Source organism: Onychostruthus taczanowskii, unplaced genomic scaffold, assembly GCF_017590055.1.
Source record: "Onychostruthus taczanowskii isolate IOZ18803 unplaced genomic scaffold, ASM1759005v1 scaffold21, whole genome shotgun sequence".
In the NCBI taxonomy this organism is placed as follows: domain Eukaryota; kingdom Metazoa; phylum Chordata; class Aves; order Passeriformes; family Passeridae; genus Onychostruthus; species Onychostruthus taczanowskii.
In genome coordinates, this window is record NW_024499351.1 from 5,194,049 (window position 1) to 5,215,938 (window position 21,890).

Here is a 21,890-nt window from a genome sequence, read left to right on the forward strand (position 1 = left end):
TTGTAAAAGGGAGGAGCTTTGGTCAGATGCTATTTGGAATGAAGGAGGAAATAATTTTATTTCATCTTTTGCACTGAAGCATAACTCATAGATTTTCAAGTATGTCGAGGTTTAATATGGGATGTAATACTTAAATGTTTCTGTCAATGCTTATTTTATAATTATGTATAGCTTTGCCTTGAAAGCTTCAAATTTCCATGTCATATTGCACATCAGAACTTGCATGTTGGGCTTTGTCCTCAGGAGTAGGTTCTTCATGATGATCCATGCAGTTTTTCTCCCACATCTTGTTGCTGTTGCTTCTTTTGTTGTTTGAAGTGACATCAATGAAAAGACTAAGAAGGAGCATAGGTTTCTCATATTCTTAATGAAGATGTTTCAAAACATTGTTTATTTGTACTTCTATCTTCACATGTACTATATATTCGTAGCATCTAATACTAAAGCCTTAGAGGTAATTCCTCTCAGCAAAAAGCTTAATTTGAGTGTTTTTTCAGGACAGAGGTTTTAAACTCGAATTTCCTACATATGAAGAGATTCTATTCATCAATGATTTGCAGATTGGAGCTATACAATTGCTTTTTTCCAGAGTCGCTCACCTGCTCTGGTGTAACCTTCTCTTTGTCTTCCCTAGCCAAGACATTTGTGAAGTGGTGTGTCCATACAGTTCCATAGCTGTCTCCTGCTTGGCCACAGGTGGTGCCAGAAAATATTTGTCTCTAACTTTAGATATCAAATGATTGTTTTAATAGCATGGGATTTATGGCTGAGTCCATGTGCAGCCAACAGAAGCTGAGGTCTGTCAGCCTTTGGTCTTCTGCATCCTGCTGTGCATCTTGTAGCAGTGGCTGAGCCGCCCAGGAATCACAGAGTGTACTGGGCTGGAAGGCACCCACCAAGACCATGATCTTGAAAGTGGCAGGCATTAGACATTAAAATGCTATTCACTGGGCTGTACAATTCCCAGTTTTTTCACCTATTGGCAGAATATACCTGACTGACTTGCAGCTGCCAACTTACAGCTTTTGTTTTCCAGAGTATTTGTGAAAAAGGTACTGAAATAATGAACTTTTGGCAACCCTACCTCCTGAACGACAACCCATTCCCACATTGAATCAGTCCTTATTTTTTAAAAGCAGAAAAATGAAACAAAATTGAGAGGAGAAGGAAGGAAAAAAAAAAACCACTGACCATAAAACTAAAATCTGATGCTGTGGCAAATGACCAATACCCAGTCAACTAAGCCCCATGACTCCAGTTGCTGTCAATTCCTCTAGCAAGTTGCACAGTTAGCAGAGCCAAGGATCAGTGTTACCTTTCAGTAGGGCATCACTGAACAAATTTGAGAAGACACCCTGTATTAGACAGACATGTTGCTAATGCAGCTTGAGACAACCTGGACTACAGGCATGAGGCTGTTACTGCAGAAATGTGCTGTTCCTTTATTTGCAAACTGACACATTTTCTCTTTATCAGCTACAAGCCAGTCTAATAGTGTTAGAATGGAACTAGACTGAGGTTCAAGAACTCCTAATTTTTATGATTTTTCAACCAGAATTTCCAGCAATATCAATATAGTCAAGAAAAACTAAGCACTTAAGTTGATTTAACTTCTTTTTTTACCTAGCTATGCAGCAGGTTGAACAGATATTTGAATTGATCGCTTGTTGATCCTCTAGTTGCTGAAAGATATCTTTTGTATGTTTCGGAATGGTTTGGAGTTTTTTGGCCTCAATCACTGTGAAAACACATCTTTAATTTCTGGGAAATCTTCCACTACAAAGGCTTAAATCACTAAGTTTTTTGTGTCTTGCTCTAAGTGGGAAATGATAGAGATCCTACAGATGTGTTTCCAAGGATTTGCCATTCTTTTCTGCTCTGGTAAAACAGCCTAACATTTTGGAACAGAATAAAAATAACCTTAACTGAATCATGGATTAAAACATGTAGGCTTTTCTTACCTGTTACAACCTTTGGAAGATTAAATCACATTTTGTGATTAACTATTCATTTTTGCATAGTTATGATGAAGTTTGTGGACTTTTGTCTCTTAAATAACTCCAGAGTGTATGTGCTTCATTACCATGATGTGCAATGAAGAAGCTTTAAGGCTGTTGGTTGTAAGTTATCAACAAACTGCAAATACTGCTGTTTAAGGGGAAAAAAAATCCTCCATTATTTCTCCCCCAATACATGTTTTCAGTTAAAAATTGACTTTTTGTCCATTTTCGGTTTTTGTAAGCATCAATTTGCAACATGAAAAACCACAAGGTAATGTGTTTTCCCCCAAATTACTAGTTTGTATGTGTTTTGGTATGAAATGTCTCTTGACAGAATGGCAGACTTCAATTTATTTGGTTGTAAAAATGTAAATAAAATAATTGACTGTATGAAAAAAGAATGAAAATATCATTTCAGTTAAATAAAATTTTTAATGATTTGTAGAAGGTATAGTGATTATCTTAATGTTAAGTGCACTGTGATTTGAAGTGTTCCAATGTGCTCCCAAGCAGAGGTCACTGTGGGGTTTTTTCACATTAATTACAGTCTATCAGAATTGCTCTGACCTTCAGCTTCAAAAAGATGAAGCTGCTGTGAACATGAAGTCACTTTTATAACAAACTTTTGTTATATTAATTCGAAAATGGAAGAGTCAACTTTAGACATTTAAATGCAGATTTAAATCAATTTTTCAAACACTTTCACAAAGTAGGACCATTCATTAAATTAAAAAGAGCCTTGTACTTTTGATGTCTGTTTCAAAACACTTTCAGCCAGAAACACTGTGCAGGTGTGCTTGGAAACAGGTGTGATTCTATGAACTTCCACATGCTCTTCTTATATGAGCATTTTTCTTACTACTTTGAACCACAGAGTCATTTAGGTTGGAAAAAACCTTTAAGGTAATCAAGTCCAACTGTTAAGCTAGCACTGCCAGGCCTACTGCTAAAACAGGTCCCAAGGGTATTTCTGATATAATTGTTGTAGATTCATGCTCATATTTACAAGTGACTAGAATACATGTAAATACTAAATTCTTTATTTAGCCTTTCCTTATTCAAATGAAATATTACTGAAGGAGTGTTCTTCTTAGACTTTTACAGTTCTCTGAAATGCATACAGAGTATTTTCTGTTTATCACCCATTTAAGTGAATTTTTGATTAAGGACTTCTGTATGTAAAAAATGCTATTAGATTTGCTTTCTCATGTAGGCTCATGGTTTTTAAAAGTCATCAAGCACCACAGAAATAATGTGTCTTTTCATGGTGAGACAGACCTCTAATACCACCATAAACCACTGAAGTGGTGATTTCTTAGTAATCAGCTCTGTGTCAGTTCCTCATTCCAGTGAATATGCATTAGTTCCTGAAAGATATTTCCGTGTCCTCAGGGCAAAATGTAGAACAAACGTTTTTGAACTTTAGATAGCAGTGGGAAAAGTATTAACCTTCTGTTTGTGTTCTTGGGATACTCATTTGATGTGCAAAAAGAGTTGCTGTAGACTTGAAAATCTGAGAATTAATGAAAGGGTTAAAGAGGATTATATGTCAGATATGGCTTAAGCTACTGGGAATAAGGAAAAATGAAATGTACTCCTCTTCCAGTTTGATATATCTTACTATGTTACCTTGAATCCTTTGTTTCTGATTGACTGCATCTACTGTCATCATAACTGAATACCATTTTTGTCTCTGCTCCAGTTATTAAAGCATGCTAGAATTAAAAAAAAAATAAAAAACCTAAAACAAGTACCAGGACTTTTGTGAACTTTTGGAAGCATCTCTAAGTACTGGATTTTCTTTAATATCAGTACACTCTTCTTATCAAGCTCTATAGTAATCTCCCTTGCCCAAAGCAAAGATTTCTATTCCAAGTTTGGTCACTTTTTTTTTTTCAGTGTTTAGTATAGGGCATTATATGTGATTTTAAGTAGTTCAATTCCACTGTACAATAGTTTCACTGTTGTAGGGTATGTTTGAGAGTAAAGCATTTGCGATAGGAAACATGTTTGGTTTTTTCAATTATCTAGATTTCCTTATTATTATTCCCATTCTTCTTGTGCGATTTTGAATCTTGCAGTTTTGTTTTTCTACTATATTCAAATTTTTGAGCATTTCTCATATTTTTGCTTCCCTGCAGCTTGTTTGTCATTAGATTTGGCACTGAGGACAGCAATATGCGTTCCTTTCATAGTCTGTTCCACAGGGAACCTGTGCTCATCTGAAATAGTTTGGACTAATAAGTCAAGGGAACAGTGTTCAGCTTGTATGCTTTAAATACACAGCTTACCAAATTATTTTTTTTCTTTCAAGTGTCCAAAGCTATTCTTTTCAACCATCACTGTTCATATGAAATATGTTTAATTTTTCATCTCATTTTGCTTTGATTAGGTCAGACCTCCATTTCAGTTGAGAACAGAAATAAATCCTGCAGCAGTTCAAGTATCATAAGCAAAGTAGTACACTTAATGATATTATCAAAATATGAATATAGTAACGGACTATCATATCATTACAGGAAAGATCTGATACATTGCTATATTATTTATTCATTGTTCTTCGTGTACAATGATTATTATTTAAGGTACTATGTTTGTCCATCCCTGGAGCTGTCATAATAATTTCAATGTCATATACCAATACCAAGAAGCTTCTTGACTTTGCATTTTTAATTTATTTCAGTACCATCCATGTTAGTTTGCCTTATGCAATAGAGAATGGTCCAGATAATATATGTTATTAAAAAGAAATCACACTGGGTATGGTGGAGTAGGAGTACTAATTAAAATAACAGATAATCTTCAGAAATATTAAACTGACACAAGGATTATTGTCACAGAATCATTTAAGTTGGAAAAGACATCCAAGATGATTCATTCTAACTTTTGACCAGTCACTGCCTTGTGTCATTGATTGACTCTGGCACAGTGCCAGTGCCCCCATGAAAGGTGTATCCCCCAAAATGGTTGCTGTGAGATGTGACCTGGGAACAATTTCTCTCTCAGGCTGCGTGGCCTCCCCCTCCCCCACCCAGACACAGCTGGGCAGGGGAGAGCTCAGCCCCGCTCACCTGCCGGACTCCAAAGAGGAAGTCTCTCTGGGAATGCTCTGCTTTTAACCCCTGTGTGTTCTCAGAGGCGTATCCAAGTCCCCAGTGGCCACACCAGGTGCCAACCTGAAATTTGGCCACTGATTGGTTTGACCATAACTTCCCAAAACCTTACTTCCGGGTCAAACCATGACACCTTGTCAACTGGGCTGCAGCACTAAGCGCCACCACAATCTGTTCCAATGCTTAACAATCCCTTCTGTGAAGAGTTTATTCCCGATGTCCAACTTGAGCTGCCTCTGGCACAGCTTGAAGCCATGTTCCCTTGTCACCAGTTGTCTGGGAGAAGACCCTCACCTGGCTTCAACATCCTTTCAGGGAATTATAGAGAGAATGCAGTTGGCCCAAACCTTTTCTTCAGGCTAAACAATCTCAGTTCCCTCAGCCATTTTGACAGCTTCTTTATGCAGTCTTTGTAGAATTCTAATATGGCTTTGGTTGGAAGGCGCTGTTCATCTCATTCCAAGCTCCTCACTGTGAGCAGGGACACCTTCCACCGACCAGCTTGCTCAAAGCCCCATCCAAGCTGGCCTTGAACACCTTCAGGGTATGGGGTATCCACATCTCTGGGCAACCTGTGCCAGTTCCTCACCACCCTCACAGTGAAGAATTTTTTCCTAATTTCTAATCTAAACCTACGCTCTTTTAGTCTAAGTGTTCTGTCACTTCCTTCCCTTGCCAAAAGTCCTTTTTTAGCCTTCATGTAGCCCCAGTCAGGAGCTGGAAGGGTGCTCTAATGTCATCCCAGAGCCTTCTCTTCTCCAGGCTCAACAGCCCCCATTTTCTTAGCCTGTCTACATAGGGGAGGTTCTCCAGGTGCTGATTATCTTACTGACTCCGTGCTGGATCTGCTCCAACAGGTCCATGTCCTTCCTGTTCTGAAGTCACCAGAACTGGATGCAGTGCTCTGAGTGGGGTATCATGAAGGCAGAGTAGAGGGGGAGAATCTTCTTTGGCCGACTGGCCATCCTGCTTTGGATGCAGCCCAGGACAGTGGTGGCTTTCTGGGCTGGGAGCACATACTGCCAGGTTATCTTCTTATCTGCCAAGTCCTTCTCACCAGGGCTGTCTCAATTCATTCTCCTCCCAGCCTCTGCTTGTACTTGGGATTGCAACGTGTAGGATCTTGCACCTGGCCTTGTTGAACTTAATGAGGTGTGCATGGGCCCCTTTCTCAAGCCTGCCCTGTCCCTTTTGGATGGCATCCCTTTCCTCCAGCCTCTCAACAGTGTCACACAATTTGGTGTCACAAGCAAACTTGCTAAACGTGTGCTCAATCCCACTGTCCATGTTGCCAGTGAAGATGTTAAATAGTGCCAGTCCCAGTGCCAATCTGTGAGGAAAGCCACTCTTCACTGGTCTCCACTTGGGCATTGAGACAACAAACACAGCTCTTTGAGTGCAATCCAGCCAATTCCTTATCCACTGAGTGGTCCCTCCGTCAAATCCATGCCTCTCTAGTTAAGAGACATGGATGTTGTGTGTGACAACAAATGTTCTGCACAGGTCCACATAGCTGACATCAGTTATTCCTCCCTCACCCTGCACCACTGGCCTCTTCACAGAAGGCCACCAAATTTGTCAGGCACCATTTTCCCTTAGTGAAGGCATGTTGACTGTCAATCACCTTATTTTTCATGTGCCTTAGTATAATTTCTAGGAAGATCCACTCCCTAACCCTGATGGGGGTAGAGGTGTGACTGACTGGCCTGCAGTTCTTTTTTTTTTGTTTTAAAAATGGGGGTTGTATTTACCCTTGTCTAGTCAGTGAGATCTTCACTGGACTACCATGACTTCTCAAAAAGATGAGTAATGGCTTAGAATCTTCATGGACCCATGGATGCATCTCATTAGGTCCCATGGACTTGTGCAACTTCAGGTTCCTTAGATGGCCTCAAATCGGATATCCCTTAGTGGGTAGTTCTTCATTCTCCCAATCCTTACCTTTGCCTTCTGTGATTTGGGTGGGGTGGCTGGAGCATTGCCTGTGAAGACAAAAATAGTCCTTGAGTCCTCATAGTTTTCCATATATGAGAGGTACTCTCTTAAGAGGACATTTATTCAAATACCATACAGGACAAATTTGAGACTTTCATATTTACCAGATTCTTTGACCATTGCTTTTACTATTTAAGAACTGCTTTATTATTTTATGCCCAGTACTGTGGCAGGTGAAAGGATTGAAGTGTAAATGCAAGTTAGGTAACAAGCAGACCACACCCATTGTTGTAGTTGTTCTTATATATTTTGTGATACAAGGAGAGCAAACAAACAATTTCAGAAATGTTTTATTTATATATTTTTAAAGCTTTTTCCCTTCACAAACTTATCCATTCATCAAATGAACTAAAAACATGGCACAGTAGTAAGTGATGCTACCAGTGCAACCCACAAGAGTGATACACTCTGTGTACTTATGTTGATATCCAGCTGCTTAATTAGACTAATTTAACTATGATGTCATCCTGAGGTTTCCAGTTTGATTGATCATCTACCAAAAATCTCAGTCTTTTCATGTTGCTGCCGCACTGGACAGAATGGCCCTTACTTCTAAGAGTGTGACTTGCTTTCTGGCTGTTTTAAAATGCCATATCATGTTTTTGATCTCAGATGAGCTGTTTGTGTGGCTTTGTCAGTGACTTTTAGGTTTCATTTCTTCCACTCCCACAGATTTTGGGCCATCTGTAATATTTATGAGCAATTACTTTATACTTCCATCCAGATCATTAAGAAATGTTTTGAATAGCATGGGGCTAGGAGATGATCACTGCAAGTCACCTTGAAAAACAGACATTGGATGATTCGCCGTGGGAAATTACATTTTGAAACATATCAGTTAAATGTCTCTAACGTTGGTCTCATAATGTTCTAGTTTCTTAATCAAAATGTCAGTGCTGTATCAAATGCTACACATAAATCTGGGTAAATTCCCACATTGCTATTATCATGTTCTGCTAAATTTGTAATCTCATAAAAGTGTCAGGTTAGTTTGATAGAGTCAGGTTACCATAAATGCTCATTGATTGGCATTAATTACTGATCCCTTTTTTATTAATCAAGCACCATGTTAGCTATGTATTGTATGTAGGGCTGGTGTCAGTTATCCATGCTGATAGTTTCCTAGATTACCTCATATGAAGTTGCCCTAAATGATGATGTGATGTGGTTGTGTTTCTGGAAATCTCTGTATTTTAAACCCTCTCTGAATGTGGGTGAGTTTTTTAGCCATCAGTGCATTTTCTGAGGAGTAAAGAGATGAATAGTACTGAAAACAACACCTTGGGACTTTGATATAACCTGTAAAAGTGCTGTGATTGTGTTTTGCTGATTTCAGTTAGGCCTTTAAATTAATGTACTTAATAGCCAATAGAGATTAAAAATATTTACTTCAAATGCTTGTATACAATTGTATACAGCATTGACTTAGCGTGGTATTTAAACATGGTAATACCATGGTATTTAAACATTTTAAACAAAACATTATTTTTTAATATGCTTTGAGGTTCTTTCTTGTTCCAAATTATGTCAATTCTACATTTCTTCTCAGATTCTTCTTTAGGAAACCATAACTAGATTATTTTTTTTACAGTTATTCTCAAAGTAACCTCATTCAGGAGTAGATCAATTTTTCCTTTATAAAGAAATTCTATTATTCTACTTCTCAGTTCAGAAAAATCAATGATAGGTGAAAAACTGAATTATAAAATAGAATTAATTCTATACAAGGACAGAAAGCTAAATAATTTATCTTGAAATAGAAGTTAAAGATTTTATAATGAAGATCGGTCCTCTTTTTTTTTTTTTAAAGTGAATACTTATTCACTTCTCATCAGTGTAAACAAAATATTTCCACAATATATTGACTGGTTTTTTTGTGGGCCACAGACTGTGTCTGTATCAAAACCCATTATTAGCACTCATAACAGGTATGATTTGGATCAGTTGGTTATATTTATTAATTAATTTTTTTCCCTTTTTTGTCACTTTTAAAGTCTTAAAACTGAGACAAGCCAGCTCTTTGGAACTGTTTGTCAGTTTTCACATCTCACCAATAATTAAAAATCGCTAATAGTTTTTCTGAGCTGAATTTTCATACACATTCTGGAAAACCCAAAGGACCTCAGTTATGTTTGCTCTGTACTGAATGGTCTCAGGAAATTTAGCTCATCTTTCCTGTATTGATACCACCATTTTTATTTGCATGTGTGGAAATGCCATAATTTCGTAAGAGATGGAACAAAAAATGTTGAAGACTATAATGCTTTATTTAAACAAATCCTCTGCCCTTTTGGATGTCATTCTTCAGTTGTTAACACTGTCAAATAGAGGAAAAGACCACCACCACCTCTGTCTTAGTTGCTTGTATTTTTGCATCGTAGTTCTGTTCCAGAAAACCTTAGCTTGAAAACATGAGCATTAAGCATGCTTTTCAGTGTTTTATTCTCTCTTATATGAGCAATTTATGTGATTGCGCTCAGCTGCTAGGTTCTCATTGCCCTTCACAACTGCCTTTTAAAAATAAGCAGTTGTTTTGAACAGAACTTGGCATTTTCATCAATGGTAGAGCTCTTGAAAAATTTTTCAGATAGTGTAGATGCTTCATCATTTGATGAGAGGCAGTTTCAGGTGAGTTGAAAATTTGTCCTGTAGTAGGAATCAGTGAGACCGTTGGAAAGATTGATAACTGTGTACTAAAAAGGCAACAGCTTTTCTTCAATTTGTTCAATGCCCTTGGTTTCACTGAAAAAGAAGTTAATTTTTATAAATTATCATTTCTATGTCCTACTTGAGACTGTCAGTATCGAGGGTCCTGTGTTAGAGACAGTGAACAGAGCACAGGTTGTGTTCATCTGACCAAATCCTTGATCGTTCTTGTAATAATTCCTTTCACTGTGCTCAAAAGTAGATTTTGTATTTGCAAACCAAAACTGAATGTAAATTCACCTTTAATGTTTTAAAGGTATTTTACTTCTAGAAATGTTTGAAAAACATGCTCGTGATGCACTGCAGCAAGGAACTTATTCTGTACCGATGCTGTGTTTGCTGTCATAAAAACTTAATATTGTATGATTATAGCATCCTGTTTCAGCCTGATGCAGTATCCTTTTCCTGTTGTTGTAATGTTCAGATCAACCTCAGGGAGATTCCTCTTTGCCCATTACATAATTAAACTTCAGCACACTCTACAATGATATAGTGTGGAAGTTCCTATGTGTTCAAAAAGTGACAAACTAGTGGAAGAAAAATCCATTGAGAACTATTGAATGTGGAAACACTCCTTTTTGTTTATAAAGTCTCTGAACAACAAATTGCTGGAGATGAGGAACAGGTTTTTGGCAAATACTCTTTTCAATTTTTTATTGTTTTTACTACACATTCTAGACATCTACTGTTAACTTCCTACTAAAGACAAGATCTTAGGTTGAATGGACTGCTCTATGACTTCATGTGGTGAAATGTGTGTAACCAACAGTTCTCTTATGGAAGATGGTTATCATCAGATTGGTCATATTTATCCTTTCCATCTCAATGTATTTCTTATAATCCGTGTAATTTTTTTTCAATTTACATTCATCCATCCATCCCAAGTTTTAGCTACACCTAGCATGAACACAATAGGCAAGTGGAATCCAAATTCAGTGTGTTATATACTGCTGCCTTGGGAAGGAGGTGTGAGAGACTGTCACTGGCACATGTTGTTGCTATTATATGGTCTTGAGCCTAGCATTGAGAGGTGCATTACAGTTATTCTGTTTTTGCTGGATGTTGACCAAGTAATTTTCACATATTATTTGGAGGCCATTATCCCATTCACGTATTTTTTTTCTATTCAAGTTTTGGGAAACGTGGGTATCTAGGGATCTGAACAAATTGAGAAGCAGTAATTGAAAACTATGGACCAAACAGAATTATATGAAAACCAAAGAAAGGAACTGAAGAAGACCCAGTAGAGTCAGATCCAAACCTTAACATTGTATTTGCTCTGTCACTTGTTTCACAAATCAGACCCACATTTTCTTTCAAACAAAGCTTGTTTGATACATATTTTTGCATGTACTCTGCCAATGTGTCTAACGTGTTCAGGGACAGTTTTTTGTAATTCAGTGGATTTCAGTAACACTTTGACTGAATCTTTTGTTGCTCAGTGCACATGACATTTAAGCAGTATGTTACTGTCTGCAGCTGTTGCAAATTCATTGCTGATGATTGAAGCCTTGGATTTCCATTCAAGCATGCAACATGTTGCTGCAATCATCTCTCAGCAATCTAATCAGATGAAGGTGATTTTGTTAGGATACAGTATGGTTACAGAGGAGTCTCTCCTCAAATGTCAGGCAGCATTTGCAATGCAAGAACACAATTTCTTCATTCACATGTGGCAAGTACTGTTACAGATTGTTTAATAACTGTGTCAATTTGCAGGCTGACACACTATGCGAGACATTCTGTTAGATCTAAAAGCTGCCGTAAAATTTACCTTGGCATTAAATCTGTTTCCCACCTATAGTTTTCATGCTTAATGTTCTGGTCTGGGATTCTAAAATGTGAAGGCATTAGATTTTGATTAACAATTGTCTACTGTATTTTTGGTTTAGCTATTCCTAAGAAATTGTGCCTGTAAATGATTTAGGACCAGTTTGTAAACTTGAATTTCTGTCGTCTGCTTCTGTGCATGCACCTTATGAAATTAACTTATTTTTTACAAATCAGAACTGATTTTAAAATAGGCATGCACTGTTTATAGGATGTGGTGGTGTGAGATAATGCAGTCAACAGCATTACTAGTGCACTTCTCTCACCAGGGGCTGCAAGGTAATTCGTATTGGAACTGCTGCAACACATTATGGGCTCTGTCTCTCATGGTTCATGCTAATGTGATAGGTAATTATCAAATAGCTGCTGTCAGAAATGCCTGAATTCTCATAGTATAGCTACATGGGGCAAGGCCTAAGGGGTTGTATTCCGTTTATAATATGTATTTCTAGCTTAGCGTAGTAAAGTACAAGGAAAATTTATGTTATTTTGAGTATAGAAGGCTTACGTTGTAATAACAAATGTTTTCTGGATTCTATCATCTGCCTTAATGGCCTAACTCAGAAAGATACTTAAAATACATGCCCAGCTTTAAATATACAAATACTCTGCTGAGGTTAACTATGCTCTGTTTTAAGCACCTGCCTCATTTGAGACATCAGTCTGAATGTGTAAATAATTGGTTGGATGAATACATAAAAATCCTTCCATGAAGGTCTTGCAATTGTCATTAGAAATACTCAGTATTTTGGCCTGTTTGTTGGGAGGATGCTCAGAAGTGAACTATTTCCCTTGCTTTAGCGCAATGAATGGTTAGAAACGAGGTTAAAAAATCCCAAGAACTTTTTAAGAACATGTTATCCACAATTTTTGACAGTAAGGACAGTTCGCTTTCAAATAGTTGTGAAATACTGTGTTTCATGGTACTTAGAGCTGCTGTTGAGTTGTACGGTACATCATGGCAGCTCTTTCGGACTTTGCTAAATGTTTGGGGCATTCCAAAATGAAATGTCTGAGTTTTTCCACTGTGGCACTTAAATGCATCTGGGCAAACTAAATGTGTTTATGAATTGTTCTTAGAAGCTACAGATGGTTAAACTGCTGCCAGGAAATGAGGGAAAGAATGTTCTAGTGAAAAGTATATTTCTTCCATTTGATGCATAAACCTGCTTCACTCTCCTGCTACCCCACCTTTGCAACATCAGAAATGGCACAGAGTTCTTCAAGTTGCATCAGTGTGTTTTATAGTCATCTTCTCCACAGAAGAAATGGATATTTCAAGTGCTTATGGACTAATTACTAAGTAATTTTTTGCCAAACACAGCTGTTACAGTGCTATTAAGTGGAGCTGTAATTGAGTATATTTCATTCTTTACAAACAAAAATAATAGCCCCACATGAATTTGAGTTTTTAAATAGAGGAAAGTAATTAAATTTGCTGTAGAGATACCTATTGAAGGTGCTATGACTTTTATGTGTGTTAGAGGTGGCATTCACAAACAAATTGATTTCTAGAAGCTTATTCTTAAATACTGGTGGGGCAGTAGTGCATTGCTTGCAGGATCACTAACCTGTCAATAAGGATTTGTTGTGATAACTTAATTCTTGTAATTTACAGATTTTGCTGGAGCATTTGTGTTCTGTGAGAATCTTTTAACCTTTTTTTTAGCTCAGACAAACCTGACCTAATAAATTTGTATGGTTTATTTAACTTTGATTTAAAGTATTTTCTTTTTTAAGTAACTGCAAAAGTCATAAGTACTCCTTGGAAATATGTAGGAACATATATGCAAAGTATGTGAACAAGAGAAGAGCCATGATGGAAAACATTTGATCCATATTATTCTCTCCCCTCACCCCCAAAATAAAACCCTGACCAACCACCCCAAAAAAGCATCCACAAGTTAAAGTGGTAAAAGTTGCAAGGTTGAAAGCTCTTAAAACAAAATAAACCTCATACATTAACATAATATTTACAGCTGTATTTAAAGTAACACTATTTCCTCTGTTAATTTTTTTATTTATTTTAGAGATTATAAAAATATCATATACATCAGATACTGAGGTAATTTTGAGTATTTTAACTAGCATCTTGGAACATGCTTTCAATGACTTATAGAATGGTTTGGGTTGGAAGGGATTTTAAAGATTATCTTGTTCCAACCTCCTGCCATGAGCAGAGCCACCTTGAAGGTCTGTTTCTCAATTTGGTTTTGAGAAAGCTCCTGTGACTGGGACAAGATCAGAATGAGCAGTGTGGGTTACCTAGGAGATGGCATAGTGTAGCAACAAGATTGATTATTCTGCATTAGTTTTTTGCTTATTTTTCATGCATCTAGAGAAGGTTAGATTGTTTTTCGTACCATTAGGATGGACTTGCTGCCTGCCCAGTTTTGGACCATGACGTTTTTGTATGCCTGGTTCAGGTTTATAGATGGATGAGAACTATACAGCTGAAACTCTAAGTTTCATTAAAACATTGGTGTATTATATCAGTGTTATCATATTGTCCATGAATTTCTTTTCTCTCTGCTTATGTTCTTCAAGAGCAAGGGAAATACCCATTGGAAAAATTGCACTCATTGTTACTGGTCTCCCAACTCTCAATAAGGTAAAGCCACAGCTCATATCTTGATAACTGTCCATGCAGGGATCTGAACCAATTTAGTTAGGAGGGAGTGTCTGCTTCTTTGGAATTAATTTCTATTGAGGGTGGTATTTTGATATAAGTTAGCTGCTTGTTTCATGTAGTCCATGGAGAAAAAGGTGCTTTAACTGTTATGTTGCTGCAAAATCACTGTCACCACCATCACTACTGGCTTGTGACTGAGAGCAGCTGTGACTTCTGTGCCTTTTGTCTGAAATACACCAGAATCACCAATAGGAGCAGCACACGGGATCTTCTTTTGGGCTTAGCTTCTTTTGCAGATGATAATCTTGGGTGCATTGTGCCTGGGCTGTACTGTCCTGTGTTCCAGTCTCTGAGTTCAGCACTAATTAAGCATTTGGTGTGTCAGGCTGGATAAAATATTGAGCACATGAGCTAGGTATTTTTGTCTGTAGGAATGCAGTTGCATACCCACCCTGCCTGGAGCTGAGTGAAGAGCTCTGTGTGCTCAGGAAAGAGATAAATACAGCTTTTCTACTTTCTGTATAAATGTGTATCTTTTCCAAGGTGTTGCTGGGGCAGCTTCTATTATGCATTGGAAAAGAAGTGACTGGGCAGACTGCTTACCATTATATGGGCTTGGCCATCTTTTCTGTGATAGGGCCTGTTTAAGTGGGGAGGTTTATTTCCTCAGACTGGACCATAGCGTGATAGTGGTTCAATGAGAGGTGAAAACTGTAAACATGTGAGGAAGACAAGGCAAAAACACACTTGATATCCAGCTATAACTTGTCTCGGAAATTTAAAGCACACATTTTTTAATAATTTGCAGGCCTGAACATTAGAAGGAAGTGTGTGTTTTACAGACGATAGTAATTCTCATTTTGACTACTGATTGCCCCAAAGGGATTATTTTATGTGATGTACTTGTCCAAGGTCTTCCTACCTCTCTACTACATATTCGTGAATATGCAGGCTGCATGATGGAAAGTTTGTTTCCAAGTTCTGAGCTTGCTGCTATCAAATGAGATCATGTCTGTACAGAAAGAACAGCAATAAGGAAACTGAAGGCAGGGGTAAGCAGAGGGCAGTGTTTGGCGGACGCTGGCTTATTCATTGCTTAATAATTGCATCTATTGGGAGAATGTTGGAGTCTGGAAAAAGATGTGTCATAAATGTTATAATAGACTTGTAATGTTTGCATGAACACAACATTGTGAGACCAAATTTGTGCTGTTGGTTCAGCTACCTCTGCAAGCTCTACATCCTGCCCAGGAAGTGGAGTGAAACAGGTCAGTATTTCTGTGTCTGGCTCTGCCACCACACACCTGTCAGTCAGGGGCAGCTTCAAACCCATGTATTTGCAGCCCTGGGGACTCAGCATGGTGTGTTTGAAATCCTGTGACTAAGACAATGCATGTAGACAATTGTTTTTGTTTAATGTCTTAAGTAATGTGTCCTTTTTTACTTTTCTGGTATCCCATTACAAGACAATGATTTTGATCACACATTTGTATCTTTCAAATGATCCCTTTTCCTTACATAAAATTGAAGTAAAAATGTTTATTACTAAACACATTTAAAAGTTGTGAGGGTTCTTTTCTTTTGTTTTTCTTAAATAGATTTTTGAGGTAATTTTCAACTTTGTTTTAGTTTGTAAGGCAGATCTTACAATAAAAATAATTTTTGAAATGTCAAATGCAAAACTTTATGTATGTGGTTTGGGGAAATCATTCAATAGCTGTTTATGCTCTTTTAAAGATTCTGCTATTGTGTAAACTGATTTTTAGTCACATGTTCAAACTAAATCACTGTTCTTTTGGAGTGAGGGCATGAATTTCTATTAAAGTAAATTCTTTTGGCTAAGTACATATTTACATGCTATTTCTGTGGGTAGAAATCTATTTAAAAGAATTGTGGAGCAGAAACTGTTTTGCAGTGGAGAAGGGTAAAAGCCTCTGCCATCAGTTGCCTGGCTGGTCAGAAGACTAGAGGGAATTGGACTGGGAATTAGCAGCAGTTAGGAAGATAATGTGTTTCCAGAAGTAGAGAGATATGCAAAGCCATGCCCCATTTAGTGTTCCTCGGAGGTCGACAAGGTCAAATCTTGCTGAGAAAATTCCTCAAGCCTGAAGGCCATAGCTTATCTATAGTTAGTAAGTTTTCTCAGTCCCTGAAACAGGGATGGAAGCCACAGACCTGCCTGGGTGTGCCTGCTCCTTAGCCCTGCCTGGGCCATGTGCCTGTTAGCACCATCTAAAACCTGTCAGGGACCTTGATAACCCTGCAACTGTGTGGGTGACTGTTCAGTCACTCCAAAATGCCCTTGGATAGCTTTTAACAACAAACTGTTTGCTAGTATAGATGTAGCCTTACTCTCTTCTGGATTTTTTAATGTAGGAAAAAATATGGGTGGGGGTTGTGCTTGTTTTCTACATTGTGTGAAGACAATGTAAATACACCATGGTTTGTTAGAAAAAGCAAATTAAGTCACATTAGTAAAAACAGTCTATCAAGACTTCATCAGCATAATACTAAAGTTATGCAGGCAGCAATCTACACTAGATAATATGTCTATGCATTAAATTATCTTAAAGGAAGAATGTCGATGTATTTCCATATTTAATAGTACAAAATACCTTTTCAAATATGGCACTGCGCTGTCATCTACTGAGAAATGTTGGCTTCTTCTGTACTGGTATGTACATGAAATGTGGCTTTTATGTTAAATGCTTGTTTAACTTATTTACTGCATTTTTCAGATTTTTTATGCTATAAACTATAGGTAAGAGTATGCCAACATACATTTATTTTTTTTCCCAACAAGATTATACAGGGGCTAATTAATTTCCAACTATGACTTATGTTTTCTAGCTCATCTTGCATATATATTTCATCTAGCTCATCTGTATATATTGCATATAGAAAATTTATTTGAAAAAAGGGTGATGATGGCGTAAAATAAATGCCAGAAAACTGTCAGTTTGCTGCAGAGACTTTAGAGATTTTGCAGTACAAGATTAGCCAAAGAGAAGAGTGGATTTTGGTGGGATTTTTTGGTGAACTTTTTGTTTGCTTGTCCCTTCTATCCCCTACATTTCCTGCAGCCCTCTGTAATTTTCAAGAGCATCTAGTAGCCTGTAAGAACCTCTGGGGAAAGCTTTTCAAGAGTTAAGGCTATAGTGCCATTTTATTAGATAGGGATTTATTCATCTCAGAGCAACACTGTACATTTGGATTTTTTAATGCGTGAGTCATGTAAAACACTGGACATATATTTGTATTTCTTAAGTTTGTGAGGTGTTTATGCTAGATATTATAGTTCAAATTTTGCTAATTAAGGTACTGACTAAAACACTTATTTTGCCAATAAAACCTCTTTTTTTCATAGCACAGAACTGGAAGAAATAGTTGTTCCTTGTATAGCAGGTTTTACTTAGCTGAAACAAATAAAATTAGCTAAACATATGCATAGTCCTCTCCCCTTCTTGGAAGATGGCAATATGAGTCAAATACTAGCATAAGTGTGTTCATGTGATTACATTTGGCATAATTGCTCCTTTTTCTGTATAGCATATATTTTGGCTATTTTGCGGAGTATTTTGGTCGCTTTTTGTTTTAAGAAAGTCTCAGTTTGTGGGCTACCACACAAATATTCCATCTGTCTTCTCTGTCCCTGCAGAAGAAAATATTTAAACTAGCAAACCAGGGGAATGGAAAAAAATCCTAAATTGACTAAAATTGATTGCAACCCCATCAACTCTGGCAATTGAACAAACCTGAAAAAATTATCTATTGGAAAAACTTTGCAGAATTTGTTCAAATATTATAGTGTAGTGTGTCTTGTTCGATGTGTGTGAGACATTACCTTTGTTGGTAGGACACAAGATTTGCTCCTTAGCATTTTTGTAGAAAGGAGAATATTAGGAGCATTTACCCCAATAATTTAATTTAACTCAGTTAAGAATTGAGGACAGTATAGCTGTAGTTGTGCTAACAATGTAATGTTATGACAAAGAACATGCATCAGAAGAAAAGCCAGAAAATTCTGGGTGGCAAATAAAACTAAAAAATCCCCCATTGTCTATTCAAAGAACATACAGGAGGTGCCAAACATTTTTGAATATTCTGAAAAGGCAAATATATCATGTACAGAGGGAGACAATAATATTTCTGCCTTCCTCCCTCTTGTCCTCTCACTGTTTCCATTGTAACTGGGCAGTCTTGGCTGGTTCATTCTCATTCACATCCTGATCTATGGCAGGCTTTGGGAAGATGACAGAACAAACTGTCCAATTTTTCAAAGCTGAAGACACAGAGATGAAGTAAAGAGCCACTCCTGTAGTATTACAGCCTAATTCTATCTGCCCAGTGTCATCACATAAATACTGATGCTCCCCCTGAGGCAGCCATAGTGCTAAATGAAAGGTGTCTTAGTACTGTCTTTCAGCTGTGTTAGAGACTTGTAGATCATCTGTATGTTTAATGGATGGATGTGAGGCTCTAGGACATAGGTGATATTAGTTAAAGGCTGGAAACCTAAACCCAAAAATAACAGTCATTTTTTAAATGCCTATTGGGTTAAAAATACCTTTTTTTGAAGCTTTGAACCTATCCAGTTCCTTTGATATCAAGGCATGGATAAAACTTAAATTTTTCAGTTGTGACATGATCAGATGGATGGGAATCTGCTGTATATGTTGCAGAAAAACCATCAGTATTAACAGACTAGACTATGGAATTACTCCTGTCATATAGAATACTCAAGAAAAAATAATAGTCACTTCAAGAAATTATGTAGTTTACTTAGGCATTGTGATTTATTAACTCTATGAGCTTCTGAAGCTTCTTTGAGAGACCTTACAATCCAATGTCACCTGTGCAATACTTATAGCTCAAGTATAGGAGTCTTCTTTCTTGTACTTTTTAGATTTTTTTCTGTAGTTATTTTGAAGCTTTGATCACTGTCTTTTTACCCTAAGTGATTGCTAACATGGTTAGAAGATAAACAAATCACTCAAACCTGTAATTGCAAGCAACTTTTTGTGCTATAAGGAGCACAGCCTGAGGATCTGCTATCATGTAGTATCCTTAGTTTCTTCTCTCCTTGAGACCTTTTCATGGCTTTTGTTCACATAAAAATTCAAATCTGATTGCCAGAGGAAATTAAGCTCAAAGTAAAGGGTTTATTCTCTGCAGGAAACACTTGATAACAAATTTAGACAGTTGGATTCTACTTTAAAAGGGGCTGATGTGAAAGTTTTAGTCCTAGGAATCAGCGCTAGTGTCTAGGATATAATGGTTATAATATGTGGTAAGAAGCTATTCTGAAACTGAGACTTTTTCTGTGGCTCAAGCAATTCAAAGGAATTTTTCCAAAACAATCTGTTTCATAATGCTGGTGGACAAATTCAACAGAACCATTTGGGTTGGGCTCAGAAGTCTGGGCTAGGTAATCTCATCATCCTGACACCTGCAGTCTTGGTTCAGCCCAAAAGTTAGTGTTGATCAGAGATCGCATTGGATAGATGTATGGATGAAAAAAATTAGGAGAAGGGAAGGTGGAGAATTTGCAATCTTTCAGAGAAAGGAATGTGTAAAGCTTTCATATTATTTTATATGAAATCATTCCTGTACTGATTGAAAACTTACTTAAACTATCTTACTGTATTTTTACGTGCCACAGGCATTGCAGTACCTGTGACCTATTAGTTAGGCATTTTTTGAGATTGGCTGACTGTAGGACCTTTCATTCCACTACAATGTAACATTCCAGGCAAAGATCCATTATAAGGACACACAATGCCCTCCAGGCTTCATTTCTTTGCCTATACTTTGAAAAAATGGGTGATAGAAGAACTGGGTTGTTCTGAATTTGTGTCATGGAAATACTGCTAGGAAGGAAAGACAGCAGAATTAGGGACAGAATTGTTTGAGCTTGAGTCACCACTTGCAGAGAAATAAAGCATGTGCATTGTGAGGTTGCCTTTAGATGAGCAAAGCAAATGAGAAATGTTGCTGATAAAAATGTGAAAAGTCACTTTCCCACAGAGTATTTTCCTGCATTGTTGCAGTAGTACTGTGTGGGCAGCAGCAGCTAAGGGATTCCCAAGGCACTTGTGTTCCATTTTTCCACTGTGTTGTTTCTAGTAGACAAGAAAAGAAAATTGCATGATAGGTGTTACATTTCTTATTACTTTCCTTATACAGAAAATTCCTGGAAAACTATAGTTTCGTGTTCTGTTCAGAGACCAGGTGTCATTATAAAGTTATGCAGTTAATAACCCATCATGGCAGTAATTTTAATCTTAAATATATCTTTCTCCTCTCTTTAGATTTTAAAACAAATCAATAACTTGACAGGGTTTTAGTGTGGACAAACATAGCTAGGCAAGCTTTGTTCAATCATCAGTAATTTTTGTTCTGTCACATCAAATGTCTGAATAAAACTGAATGGTACTATAGCTGTCCTGTTAAAAAATTTTGAACAATACCCCTGCTCTTCCAATGAGTTGTGGAAAATGAAAGATGGAAATCTTTTTCCTCGGCAAGGGTAATAAATGCATGAACAGATTTGGTTTTAGCTTGATTTTGCCCTTTTTTTTTAAGAATGCGGATAAAAGTTGGGATTTGGGTATGATGATAATAGTTTGTTACTATTTTCTATCCCTAAAAATGCCTTGTGAAAATTATTGATGATGAGTTTTAGATGCATTTTATATTTCTAAACCTTGGTTTTAAGTGACTTGGTCCAAACTGAGATGCTAGGTCTTGTAAGGATTCACGAGTTGTATGTATATTTCCTGTCCCATAATCTTGCTACACTCAAATATTTTCCATATCAAAGGCTTTCTGTTCAAATAATTATTATGCAACAAATTGTTTTTTATATATGCAACAGAATAAAAGGCATGGTGAATATGTTATGAGACAAAGAAGTAGAACTTTGTACTTTTATTGTTTTTCTTATATGAACTTAATTAAAGTCAACCGATGATTAAAAGGACATATTGTAAAAGATACACTTCTTTCTCTAAAATATGTGTCTTTTAGTCACTTGGACACATTTAGATTGCAAGTGTTATAGTTCAAAAGAAGAGAATGTCTGGCAAAACACAAGAGGGTAGCATTTCTGCCCCTAAATGCTGTTAGTCTCAAAAATGTAATAATAATTTTAAAAGTTCATTCCCTCCATCCTTCACACAGGTCAAAGTTGATGTTTTCACCAAGACCAAGCCTGTGCAAAGAGTTGACAAAAGATACTCATCCTAAAGAGCTTTTATTATGAATAACAGATCTTCTTAGCCAGAGGCATTTTGAGAAGGGCAAAGGGGTTCAGTCAGAAAGCAGATATTAGAGAGATGCTCATAATTCTTCTACATTTTTATGCTGCTTTTGTTTCTTGCCAAATTAAAGGAGTACATAGTACTTACAGACATATAAATTTAATATATTAGCACTTTATTGCCTTTCCTTGCTTAGGAAGATCCTTCAACTTATCTTTGAGGTCATTTAGTTACTGGCAGAATTTTAGCAAGGCTTATTATATAATATTTTATCTCTCTTGGAATATCAGTTTTTCTCCTTACATCCTATAAAGGCATTTCTTTTCAAGTCCACACTTTTGACTATGAATTG

At 37.0% G+C, this 21,890-nt stretch overlaps 1 protein-coding gene across 1 annotated transcript in view; it reads left to right on the plus strand.

The window, feature by feature from the left end:
- The window catches only part of PRKN (parkin RBR E3 ubiquitin protein ligase), a 683,114-nt gene that overhangs the window by 308,448 nt on the left and 352,776 nt on the right, over positions 1-21,890 (plus strand). The window lies entirely within an intron of this gene.